Source organism: Opisthorchis viverrini, assembly GCF_000715545.1.
Source record: "Opisthorchis viverrini unplaced genomic scaffold opera_v5_337, whole genome shotgun sequence".
Classification (NCBI taxonomy): Eukaryota; Metazoa; Platyhelminthes; class Trematoda; order Opisthorchiida; family Opisthorchiidae; genus Opisthorchis; species Opisthorchis viverrini.
In genome coordinates, this window is record NW_008751995.1 from 191,213 (window position 1) to 203,726 (window position 12,514).

Genomic DNA, 12,514 nt, shown 5'->3' on the forward strand with positions numbered 1-12,514 from the left:
TTTGAAGACAGGAATAACTGTCGACATGCCCCATTCTGCAGGCACTTTCTCTTCGTTCCATAAAACACCAATAAGCTGTCAGATGGATCACCAAGGATTCTCCGCCTTCTTTGAAGAGGGATGGATAGAGACCGTCCGGTCCTGGTGCCGTCTCACGTCTCTGCAAAGATATTTCGTACTTTATTTCTTTTTCCGAAGGGCGATCAAGGTTTACATTCCATTCACCTGTATGCACTATCTCTACAGCTTTTGTTGCAGGTCAGCTGAACTGCTCTTTGAAGTGTTCGGCGCCTCTTTCCAGTCGACGTTTTTTGTGAGTGAATTAATGAGCCATCTGTTTCACTTATCGTTTTCCTGACGGTTGCTTTCTTGGGGCCAGTTGATCGTATCAGTTGATATGGAGCACGGCTGATTCCCGTACCACAAGCCTTCTCCATCTCCCGAGCTTTCGAAGTCCACCAGAGCTCTCGATCTTTCCTTAGACTCTTCAATATTCGACATTTGAGGGATTTGCGTGCGCCGTCGTACTCGTTGCCTGCTGGTATAGATTTTCTGGCATCAATCATGGATAGCGACCTCGCCAACATCCAGTGGTCTTGTGGTCTAATCGGAGGTCGGATAGACAGCACTGAACACCGCTAAAATAGCTCCTTTCACATTTTGTCAGGCTTCATCCACATGCTGACTGCCACTGCAGTATTGGTTTACCGTGGAGAGTTGTTGGGCTAGCTCAGGTCGGTACTGTTGAGTTATCGTCGTTCTTCGAAGATAGTGGATTGGCATGCTTCTTGCTAACTTGCGAGGGTCTGAAGGGAAGCGAACTATCAGCACCATGGCGTGATCGGAATCAACTGGTGTGTGTAGTGAAAGTTACGTTTTACTGCTATTTCCATTAATTCACTTTCACTTGTCATTTCAGCCTATACTGTGCTTATATGTTGAATAAAACCTATCCTTAGGCGAAGTCTTCTCATTCTACTCAACGGATCAATAATCGATCAACTAAGTCATCGAATCCCACTACAATTTATTCAAAATATTATTTCTCATCCATGGAACGCTTTGCTCAACCAGCCAGATTTGACGCGGATCCATACGCTCCTGATGCAACCGACCAATGGACTCACTGGTATCGTACATTCTCCCATTTTTTATCTTGTATTGAGACGCATAATCCGGACAAACTGGAACTTTTGATCAATTATCTTTCTCCTTCTGTCTATAAATCCGTTTCTGAGTGCACCACTTTCAAAGAAGCTGTCGATACCTTTTGTTCAATCTACGCCCCACCAAAAGCGAAATTTTCGCTCGACACGTTCTTCACACATGCAAACAAGACAATGAGCAAACACTCGATCAGTATGTGCAAGTTACGGACGCTAGCTGTTGATTGTAATTATCAAAGTGTGATAGGCGATGTACTTCGTGACGAAGCTATCAGGGACGCATTTATATCGGGCATTCAGTCTACTCAAATCCGCCAGAGGTTGTTGGGGCACCATACGTTGACGCTACGTGAAACCGTAGAAAAATCTAAAGCATTAGAATCGGCATACAAACAGGCATTGTCGTATCAAGTACCCATCTCATCCAACCCTTGCAACGCTGCTCCACAAAGTGGCTTAATTCAAGATACAGCCCAGTCAGAAGATACAATCCTGGTTTCTGCGGTAACTAATAAATGTTTCTTTTGTGGCTATAGCCGACATCCGCGAACAGCCTGTCCCGCCAGAGATGCCATATGCAAGCTGTGTGGTAAAAAGGGTCACTTTCAGTCAGTTTGTCGTTCCAAACAGAAAATCAAGCCACAGACGGCGACTACTCAATCTTTGTTGTCGGCGCTTACTGTTGCGTCTGCTCCCGTATGCCTACAACGAGCGATTAGCCATGTTCATGTTAACGGTGTCCGTCTCCAAGCCCTAGTCGATACTGGTAGTTCTGAGAGTTATATCTCAGCATCAGTCGTCAATAAGTATAGCTGGCGAGTACTTGAATCAAGAAGCAAAATCTCTATGGCTAACACATCTTTTGTGAGTGATACCCTTGGACATTGTCTGGTGCACCTACAGCTAAAAGACTTCGATTACAAAAATGTCAGGCTATCCGTTCTGCCGCATCTATGTGCTGATGTGTTGCTCGGTCACGACTTCCTCAACCTGCACGAGGGATTAGAAATACCATTCGGCGGTTCCCGACCACCTGTTTCCCTTTGCAATTTGACAGCTGCTAAGGTTCCTGAACCGACTTTGTTCCAGAATCTATCACCAATGTGTAAACCTGTCGCGACAAAAACCAGACGTCAGTCTTTTCCTGATCAACTTTTTATTCGCAAGGAAATAAATACCCTGTTGCGTGATGGAGTTATAGAGCCATCAACGTCACCATGGCGCGCTCAAGTCTTGGTCACAACCAACGAGCGTCACAAGAAACGAATGGTGGTTGATTATAGTCAAACAATTAACCGTTATACGTATCTGGACGCGTATCCACTCCCACGCATCGATGAAATGATAGAAAAGATCGCTTGTTATGAATTATACAGCACACTCGACCTACGCAGTGCCTATCATCAAATTCCTATCCGCGCCGACGAACGTAAATATACTGCTTTCGAGGCTGATGGCAATTTGTACCAATTTTGTCGGATACCCTTCGGTGTGACGAACGGCGTTGCTTGTTTCCAACGCACAATTAATGAAATCATTGCCAAAGAGAAACTGGCTGACACTTTTGCATATATAGACAATGTCACTATATGTGGTAAGTCTATGGAAGAACATGATGCTAATTTAGCCAAGTTCAAAGAAGTGGCGCGGCGTTTCGGACTCATTTTCAATGAAGCAAAGAGTACAATCTGTACAAGAACTGTACGGTTGTTAGGTTATGAAGTATCTAAAGGTACTATCAAACCAGACCCCGATAGATTGCAACCACTCCGCAATCTTCCGCTACCCAGTAACCAAAAATCCCAACAGCGAGCGATCGGGTTGTTTTCATACTATTCGCACTGGATATCACATTTTTCTGATAAAATTTATCCACTCGTGCACAACCAAATATTTCCTCTACCTGAATCGGTGAAAACGGCGTTTCACGTACTGAAATCGGAACTGGCTAACGCCCTGGTTGTTTCTATCGACTACACACAACCGTTGGTAGTCGAGACAGATGCGTCTGATGTGGCAATCGCAGCCACCCTAAATCAAAACGGAAGACCAGTGGCCTTTTTCTCCAGAACACTGTCTCCATCTGAGCAACGCCATTCCGCTGTTGAAAAGGAGGCGTATGCAGTAGTTGAATCTATACGAAAATGGCGACATTACCTCATTGGTAATCACTTCAAGTTGATAACGGATCAACGATCTGTTGCCTTTATGTATGATACTAACCATAAAGGTAAAGTTAAAAATGATAAGGTACTACGGTGGCGCATCGAACTTTCTCCCTTCAGTTATGATGTCGTTTATCGTCCGGGCAAAGAGAATCAAGCTGCCGACGCACTATCCCGCCAGTTTTGTAGCTCCGTGTCTAATTCTTCCGAACTGCTGACCATACATACCTCGTTATGCCACCCCGGAGTCCGAAGAATGTTTCACTTTGTCAGATCGAAAAATCTCCCATATTCGTTGAACGAAGTTAGGGCCGTTGGCGCACAGTGCAGGGTATGTGCGCAAATAAAACCTCGGTTTCATCGTCATATACAGGGAAAACTAATAAAGGCTACCCGGCCGTTTGAACGCCTGAACATCGACTTTAAAGGACCTTTACCTTCGGTTACTCGTAACAAATATCTGCTAACGATCATAGATGAGTATTCGCGATTCCCATTTGCTTTCGCTTGTCCGGATATGAAAGCATCGACACTCATCAGTTGTTTATGTCAACTGTTTTCAATATTCGGTATGCCAGCCTATATTCACTCGGACCGAGGCCCTTCATTCATGTCCGTCGAACTCAAAGAATTTCTGCATAGCAGGCATATAGCTACCAGCAGAACCACTCCCTATAACCCCCAGGGCAACGGACAAGTGGAACGGCTAAACGGAACGCTTTGGAAAGCTATCACACTCGGTCTAACATCTCGTAATCTCGACGTTGGACATTGGGAACATATGCTCATCGATGCTCTGCATGCCATTCGGTCGTTACTCTGTACGGCTACTAATTCAACGCCACATGAGAGAATGTTTGTTCACGAGCGTCGATCATCGTACGGACCATCTCTGCCTAGCTGGCTAACATCACCAGGTCCTGTCCTTGTGAAGTCGTTTGACCGCACATCAAAATATGACCCAATTGTGGAAGAAGCGACGTTACTAGAATGCAATCCTGAGTATGCCCATATTCGGCTCAAAGACGGTAGGGACCAAACAGTTTCCATCCGTCAACTCGCACCCTCAGGTGGCGATAGGGGATCAGAAAATGTTCAGCTCGAGTCTCAAATGTTATCGGATGATAACAACAGTGAAGGAAATGCTGGAATATTACCAGAGATTCGAAACAGACCGAAAACGAGCATATCAGAAAATGCTCAGAATCTTCTGATGCAACAGCAACGCACTCGTCCCTACAATTTACGTAGCCGCGAAGTCTAGATCAGGTGTTACAAACTTTCTTGCGTCCACGACGAAACGTTATTTCAGTGTTCCATTCAGACCCTCAAAATACTAAAAATTACTTTAACCATTTTCAATTGTTCATCCGCACTACGTTCATTTTCTGTTACCAACAACACATTTCTGTTAGGTTCAACTGACATTTTGCCTGCCGGAGTGAATGTAGTGAAAGTTACGCTTTACTGCTATTTCCATTAATTCACTTTCACTTGTCATTTCAGCCTATACTGTGCTTATATGTTGAATAAAGCCTATCCTTAGGCGAAGTCTTCTCATTCTACTCAACGGATCAATAATCGACTAACTAAGTCATCGACTCCCACTACAGTGTGCCCCAGAAGGAACAACAGCCTTGAACTGTGGCTCTTCACGGGTGGTCCTGTTGGGCCCACGGTTGATTCGCAGTTGGTGGCCGCCAGGTTACGCGGTGCGAACGTTTATGTCGAAAGTTCGTACTGGCCAGAAACAGTTCATGGTCAGCACATAACTGGAGGAGCCGATGTTGTCTGTGCGGCGAGCAAGGACTCCGAATCGATCGCCCAAATGTGACTCCAAGGAGCCAAGAAAACCTACTTGAGCATTCATTTTACGCCGAGGCATTGAGCTGGATAACCGGATGGCACAAAGATGACTGTTCACTGGAATCCAATCCAGCAGAGCGCGTTCAGCTCTGGCGCTGAGTGCAACTCCCACGCCATATATTTCACAAGTCATCGTTTCTGGGTCACTGGACACACTGATGGAGAACTGTAAAGGGGCTGATTTCGTCCTTGGCGTCCTGAGATGCGCAACCACGTTTGGCTCTTGTATGCGCATTTCGGAGACAGCATACATCAATTTTAAGGAAGTATAAGGATTTAGCAAGCATTGCCTGTTTGCCAATTTGACATGGAGTACGGACGTTAAAAGTTCCTATTTAGGAAGGATCTCGTAGATTAAGAAGGGTGTTATTTTGTCCACTGTTAGTAGGCAGCGAGGAACATAAGGCCCTTTGGTCAGATAACTGACAGTCAAGTAAGGTGAGATGGCTCAAGTGGTTAAGAGCGCGAATTTACCCACCGGAAGGTCCGTGGTTATAACCCAACCTCTGCCTCTCGACTTCCCCTGTCTAGGTTTGGGCAACCTGGCAGTATCCGAGCCCTCATGCTCCCTTTGGGTGGCATGGCAGCTGAGCACCAAAAGGGGAAGATTATCTCGTTTTTATCTTTTGACGGTCAAGTGACTCAGTGATAGGAAGGGGTTGGGGAGTGACATCGGTGGACACCAAACTGCGCGGGCAAATGATACTTCTCGGTTGCCCGGGCAGAGGGAGTTTGATTGAGGTATCCCTAGCCTGTGACCTAAAAGTCTGACCAAGAGGCAGTGAGAGAATGTAGGGTTTTGTTCGGGGACCCAGCTCCTAGCCTCTGACTGAAAGGTCTGACCCACGAGGCAGCAGACTATACGATTTTCTTTGGGGACCCTGCCCGGGGCCGATGACTCAATAGTCTGACCTGTTTGACTGCAGGGGGTTGGCCTAATCCGAGGGTTCAGAAAATAGGGCATTATTGTCTCGTTCCTGATGCGGCTGCACACAGTAGGTGCCTTTTGAGCAGCACCGGACTCTGGTTTTGAAAGTATTTCGACCGTAGTTGGTAAAGCTCCGGCGGTCATGGTCAACCATCGGGTGATCGGAGTGTGCGGTTTTGGGGGTCGGCCTTTTCTAACCCGTCCTTCCTCTGGGGAAGGCAGCATCGCTCTTCAATAAATATGGACATGCTGTTCGCCAGGGGGAAACTGACTCTTATGAATTTGCTCCTCTCAGCAATCGGCTGACCTGCGAACGACGTTGCTACCGATTCTATGCATATACGCCGATGTCAAGGTGATGTTCGCAAGATGTTCTTTGGTCCTTCCTGAATAGTGGAATCGCTGTCGAGGAGACCCATGCCACCAGAATGGTTTTTGTTCCTAACACTTTATAGTGGGGTTGCCAGCCTCCACGCCTGCTTCCTACAAGGGTTCAGGCAGCAAGCTACCGGGGTCAGGAGTTTCATCCTCGAGACAAATCACGTATTAGGCTTGTTCTACTGATGGAGATTGGTGTCAATTTCACGGGGTCAACCCAGAATGTGTTGAGGAAAACTAGCTCAAGTGTTCCTCAAAGTGGTCATCCCATCGATCCATGTAACTATCTTGCGAATGAAATGCTGATCCATCTGTTTAGGTTACGCTCATCCTCTATAAGGTTGACGAAATCCGCCCATTCCTGAGGGGAATATGTATCTCGGCCACTTCGCCTTCGCAATTAACCAGTGTTCACCAGCCGTGTAGATTCTTGATCAGCCGGTGTTTGCGTGACCTGGGTGCGATATCTTGACCACTAGTCGTTGTTATGATTTCCCAGGCAGCAAAAGAGATGATTTTCACGAGTCTCACATCATTTTTCATTAGTCCAAGTTATCAATGTCCGCGCTATTCCAGTTCTAGCCAGATCAGCTCAAGTTGAGCTGCTGCCGAAAGTGAGTGGGGGATTGTCCTGCGCCGGCCTACTTGACTCTGATGGGCAACGAAGTAATAACAGACAACACACATGATGGGAAGCAAGCTGTACACTCCGGAAGGAACACCCACGAACGACAGAATCTCTCCATTGGCAACTGATCTCAGTCCATGACTAGCTTGCGGCGACTGGCCCCCAAGTACACCGATGTGACTGTAATAGCAAGGAACAAACGATGTTTCGCTGGAGTCACTTCCAATTATTTGCTCCGTGAGTCTGAACTTCAAATCAACCACAAGCATCAGTTGGCCGGTGTGAAAACCCACACAAACCGCAGGAATGACAGTATCCGTGGTTCCCGCTCGTTGAGGTGGTCGTTACAATTCTCGAAAGAAGCCCAATTCCTCGGCCTCAAATGCAGCAAGTCGTGACGTACACTGACAGGCGAACAGGTTACTGCAGCAAGTTCGACCAGATAATCATACAACGGGAAAATGACTCTGGTGGAATCCCATCCGAAACTGTAGCAGGGCACCACATACCCACAGATAATTGTGGATACGTTCATGCTAAGCAGATTAGGGCATAGGACCGAACAGGGGTCCTATTTGCCTGTCTCAGATACATTATGCGCAGCGACTGAAAGGAAAAGTTTCGGCAATGGGCTTTTGTCCGATTACTGAATTGCGGATAGACCTTTGGGGATTATCGGGGTGAAGCAGTGAAGCACCGGTGTTATCATCTGGCGCTGTCAATTGTGATGGTACGTTTCGAGTTATTTTCTATAGGGGGTGGTTTATACATTCAATATTGGTTGAATGACTGACGGACTAGTATGGATTAATTGAAGAGCGGACTCAGATGCAACTGAAAATCAGAGCTGCAATAATGAATAATGCATTCACGTTCAGGTGACATGTGTGGAATGCTGTGCATCGAGCCTTGTTTACGTGTAGCGGCGAGCAGTCGGGGTAAGTCCTAGATACCTCAGCCCGAATTCTACTGCGAGCGGTAGGAGTGTCTGGAGCTGAATCGCGCTTTCAATGGGCTTTCGGTGTTTATCAACCGTACTAGAATTTTCACCAGCGGTCACGGTCAGCTGTCGAGCAACCGAAGTGTAAGAATTTTCGATACCACGTTTTCTAGCTCGCCCTTTCTTGATGGAGAGAGTACTGACATCTTGATGAATATGTAGATGCTGGTCAACTGTGGGCAACTGCCTCTAAACGCTTACCGCAAAATAGTCCCACGAAGCCGTGAAGTACGAATACTGGAAGTGTGAAGACTTGTTATCTTTTGTCTGAATGTTCATTTTAAGCCGAACTAGTAGGGACGAGCCCTATGGGATCAAGTTCCGGTCAAAGTAGCTCTTGCCAATGCAGTGCCAAGGCCCGACCATAACATTAATGTGGTAGCTTTTGAACGTGAAAAGATATTTTCGTAGGTTGGCAGTACATGACATCCGATGACAGTTCAGTTGGCCTGATGACGGATAGGCCGCTTTTATCTACACGAACAGAGCTGAGTTAAGGTGGCTGTCAAATACGACTAGCCTATGAGCATCCTACGAGCAAACGACCGCATGTAGTTTTGTGGCTGCAGTGTTTTATGCCGTACCATCTAGAGGAAAACATGTATCACGTTGACATAAATGATTTCAGTTGGCACACCCTGCCCTTGCTTACGGAATCCATGGAGATGTCGCTGCTCCACTTTCACCATCGCGCCTTGAATACACGAAGCTTTCAGAAATCTCAAGCGTTTTAAAGCCCTGATGTGCAGGCAATACCAACGAAAATTGACAATTGTATGCAACCAGTGGATTGTTTACTCTTGAAAATGGACCTTCGTCGTAACTTTCATTAACCTTTTTAGAACTCCTACAATTTCTATCTAGTCCCCAAATATATAGTGGGCAAATTCGCTTCAGTCGAAGGAAAGTACAAGCAAATGCCCCGAGCTTTAAGATGGACAGATACATGGCTTACTCCGAAACTTATTAGGTGCCCAGAGTATGATACTCAGTCAGCCCTGTGCAAAGAAGCTCAAACTTGCTTAGACAGATTACATTAAAGTGGGGAGTCTGCGGGCACCTAGTATCCACTGGTGTTACAGAAGTGATAGAACATATCTGCCATCAACTTAACACATTCTTTGAACCCCTACGGCAATTAGATCAATGAATCAATGCTATCGGCTGGGTTGCATATGCCATGCCAGACAACTGTCTAGCCGAATCATGGGTACACCCGAGTGGAGTACTAACAACAAAACGAAACTCAAATGAGGCAACATAGACTGACCAAATGGAGGTACCCAAGAAGGGTTTTATGAAGCTAGGCGAGAGGAACAACAACAGACCTTTTGTAGCCGAGCGCTAGATGACATTGTGCAGACTCCAGCGCGGGGACGCCAAACAAAGAGACTTTGGGTCGTTAAAACAAAAACCTCAAGGTCAGGATCTGTGTACCACAGTTCGAGAGTGTACTGGGTTCTGGTTGTCAGAAGCCGGTATTCATGGGTTCCCCGAAGGACACACGGTATCAAGATTTTCGTCAAAGCTTTTAAAGTAGGGTTTATTCTTGCCGTTCAGTGGCTTGCGTTCACCAGAAAGGTATAGGCGAAAAAAGTGTAACATTGCTCTTAAAGTACTCAGTGCGAGGCAGTAATTTGCCAACGCTAGGAGTCAAATAAAGAGGCCTCTAAAAGGGATTTGAACTGAGTACCAGACGCAGCGCGAGCAACCGTCGGAAGAAAGTTATTTCACGCCAACTAACGTCACGTCAACTAACCGAAGTAACAAAAACATTTTCCCAATAATTCGATCTGTGAAAATGGAAATCCCCTTACCGCGTCCCCGCCGTATGTTATTTGGGTTAATACTGAAAAACCCTTTTGACGGCCCTCGTTCATACAGGGCGAAGATTCTTAAAAGGCTAGAGACTGTGCACCGCGTTTCATAGTCCACGGATTTAATGCCTGCAACCATTTCAGTAGCAGCCTGTTGTGATCGCTCAATGAGGTTTGCCTTTCCTCCTCTATAAGTGGACAATTCAGCTGTCATATTCAAGAATCAGCCTGGCGTAGTCCCCGTGGAGCATCTGAGGACCAATACGAGTAATACGCCGAAGGTGCGATGAATCATCTCTGGGACGGCGAATGCCCTCCAGCCGATTCCTCACGGTACAGCGGGAAGGATATGTCTGAAGGGAGCCAGCTAACTACATCCTATTTGGTGTTTACATTCGTGAAGTGTTCTGGTTCATTCCCACCATGCGAGATGGACGCTTTGCTGAGCCTCTTCTCAGTGGTACATGGATGCATTCCCATCATTCTGTTTAATGACAGGTGAATTGCAACGTCTGCACCTACCTGGAGGGCACCGACATTTAAACCTCATGGTTTCAATTTGTCAGCAAAAAGTTGACGATAACTTGTAAAAACATTTTGAAAGTCATTTACATAGATAAGAAACAGAATTAGCTCCTCAACAGCATATTGAGAAACTCCACGGGGAAAGAACCCTTTCCCTCAAAGCTAAAAGACCCGAGCAAAACGGGCTTTCACGGCGCGGAAAAACCTTGCAACCGAAAAGAATTCCCAGAAGCCACGACGATAATAAGCAGATGATATTGCCCCTGATGGCCCTTTAGAAGCCTGAACTCAAACCCTGTGCACGGCTAATAATTGTGCTCACCAACCTGAGCGCTCACCTTTCGGCTCCTCGCCGTCGGAGGCAGCAGAATCAGTGTCGAAATCCTTGTCCACAAAATGCCTCTGTCTTTTCAACTAACTCGCCGATGTTAAACAGTCAGCTTGACTTGAACAACCGTCTATATTCGTCTATAGTCCTTCAACGGAGCGCTTGAATTCAACATGACTTTCCACACACCAGATGCCGCGCAGGTCAACTACCATCCTTCCAGGATTTGGTCATCTCCAACGAAAGACACTTCGTTAATCAGGTAACAATTAACGCTCTACTGGGACACAGCGACCACTGTGTGCTGACCTTTGATTTCATCTGCTATTGGGCCGCAAATCCCGAACCTCAAACGCGGTTTCGAGACCTCTGCCGTGCAGACTTCTCAGGAACGCGCACCTTTCTCGAACAAGTCGCACTGGGATTCTTGTCCAGAAAGTTCACGAGGCTGTCGCGATGTACACCCAAAAAAACAGCACGCACTCGCATGGGCCGCAATCTGTCATAAAGCATTCGCCGACTTCTGGAAAAGAGGTCCCAACTATTTCAATAGTTGATTGCAGGTGATAAAAAAGATAAAGCGTTCAGCTGTAGCACCCTTCCGGTGCCTAGCTGCCATGCCACCCGAAGGAAGCACGAGGGCTGGGATACTGCCAGGTTGCCCAAGCCTAGACAGGGGAAGTCGAGTGGCGGAGGTCGGATTCGAACCGCGGACCTTCAGGTTAGTAATCCGCGCTCTAACCACTTCGGCCATCTCGCCCCCGTTGCAGGTGATACAGAAGATGAGCTGGCATTTCGTAAGATGCGAAACCGCTGTAAATCAGAAATCCGTCATTGGAACATACGAAAAAAACTATCCTGGGCATCGCTCGGAGAAACGAAAGGGTACTTTTCAAGTACATGATACATTGCCGTCTAACCAAACCATCCGCGTTCTCCTTGAGGGACAGGAACGGAGAACCGACAAACGACACAACAGTGGTATCTGAGGTTTACAGAGAACACCATGCCTCTCTATACTCAGCCCCGGCGTCTTCGTCACATCCACCCTTGTCAAGGCGGAACTTCGAACAGCCTCTAACATACTTAGTCTTCATGGTGGAGGACATTCGATAATTTTCGTACAAGATCAACCCATTCTGCGCGTTGGGGCCCGACGAGGTTGATCCGAGGATCCTGAAAGAAATGTCCTCCAGACTGGCAAATGATCTACACCTAGTGTTTCGCCAGCCGCTTGATGAAGGCCGTCCTCCCTCTGCTTGGAAGGAAAGGATTGTCACGCCAATCTACACAACTGGTGACCGAATATCGCCTTGCAGCTACGGTCCTATAAGCCTCACTAGCGTGCCGTGCAAGGTGATGTAACACATTCTGAAGCGAGCTATCTCAGGTCACCTCCCAGTGTTTTACATTCGCCGAGTTTAAGCGTTTTCAAGAACAATTAAGATGTATAGATTATATCCCAACTAAACCTGGAACTGTTTAACTCCATGTGATACTCAGCACACATTACGTATATTTTTGTGTCCTTTTGTGTATATACGTTCACCTTATGGTCGTTATAAATTTAACTGCTATTTAGACCATTAAACCTTGAATTACCTTGAACCTTGAATTACCTTACTTCCAGCAACCTGATATCTCCAGCTCAACACGGATTTCTCCCAAACCGCTCTCGCGTGTCAAACACGTTCGTGTTTATTGACAGCTTGA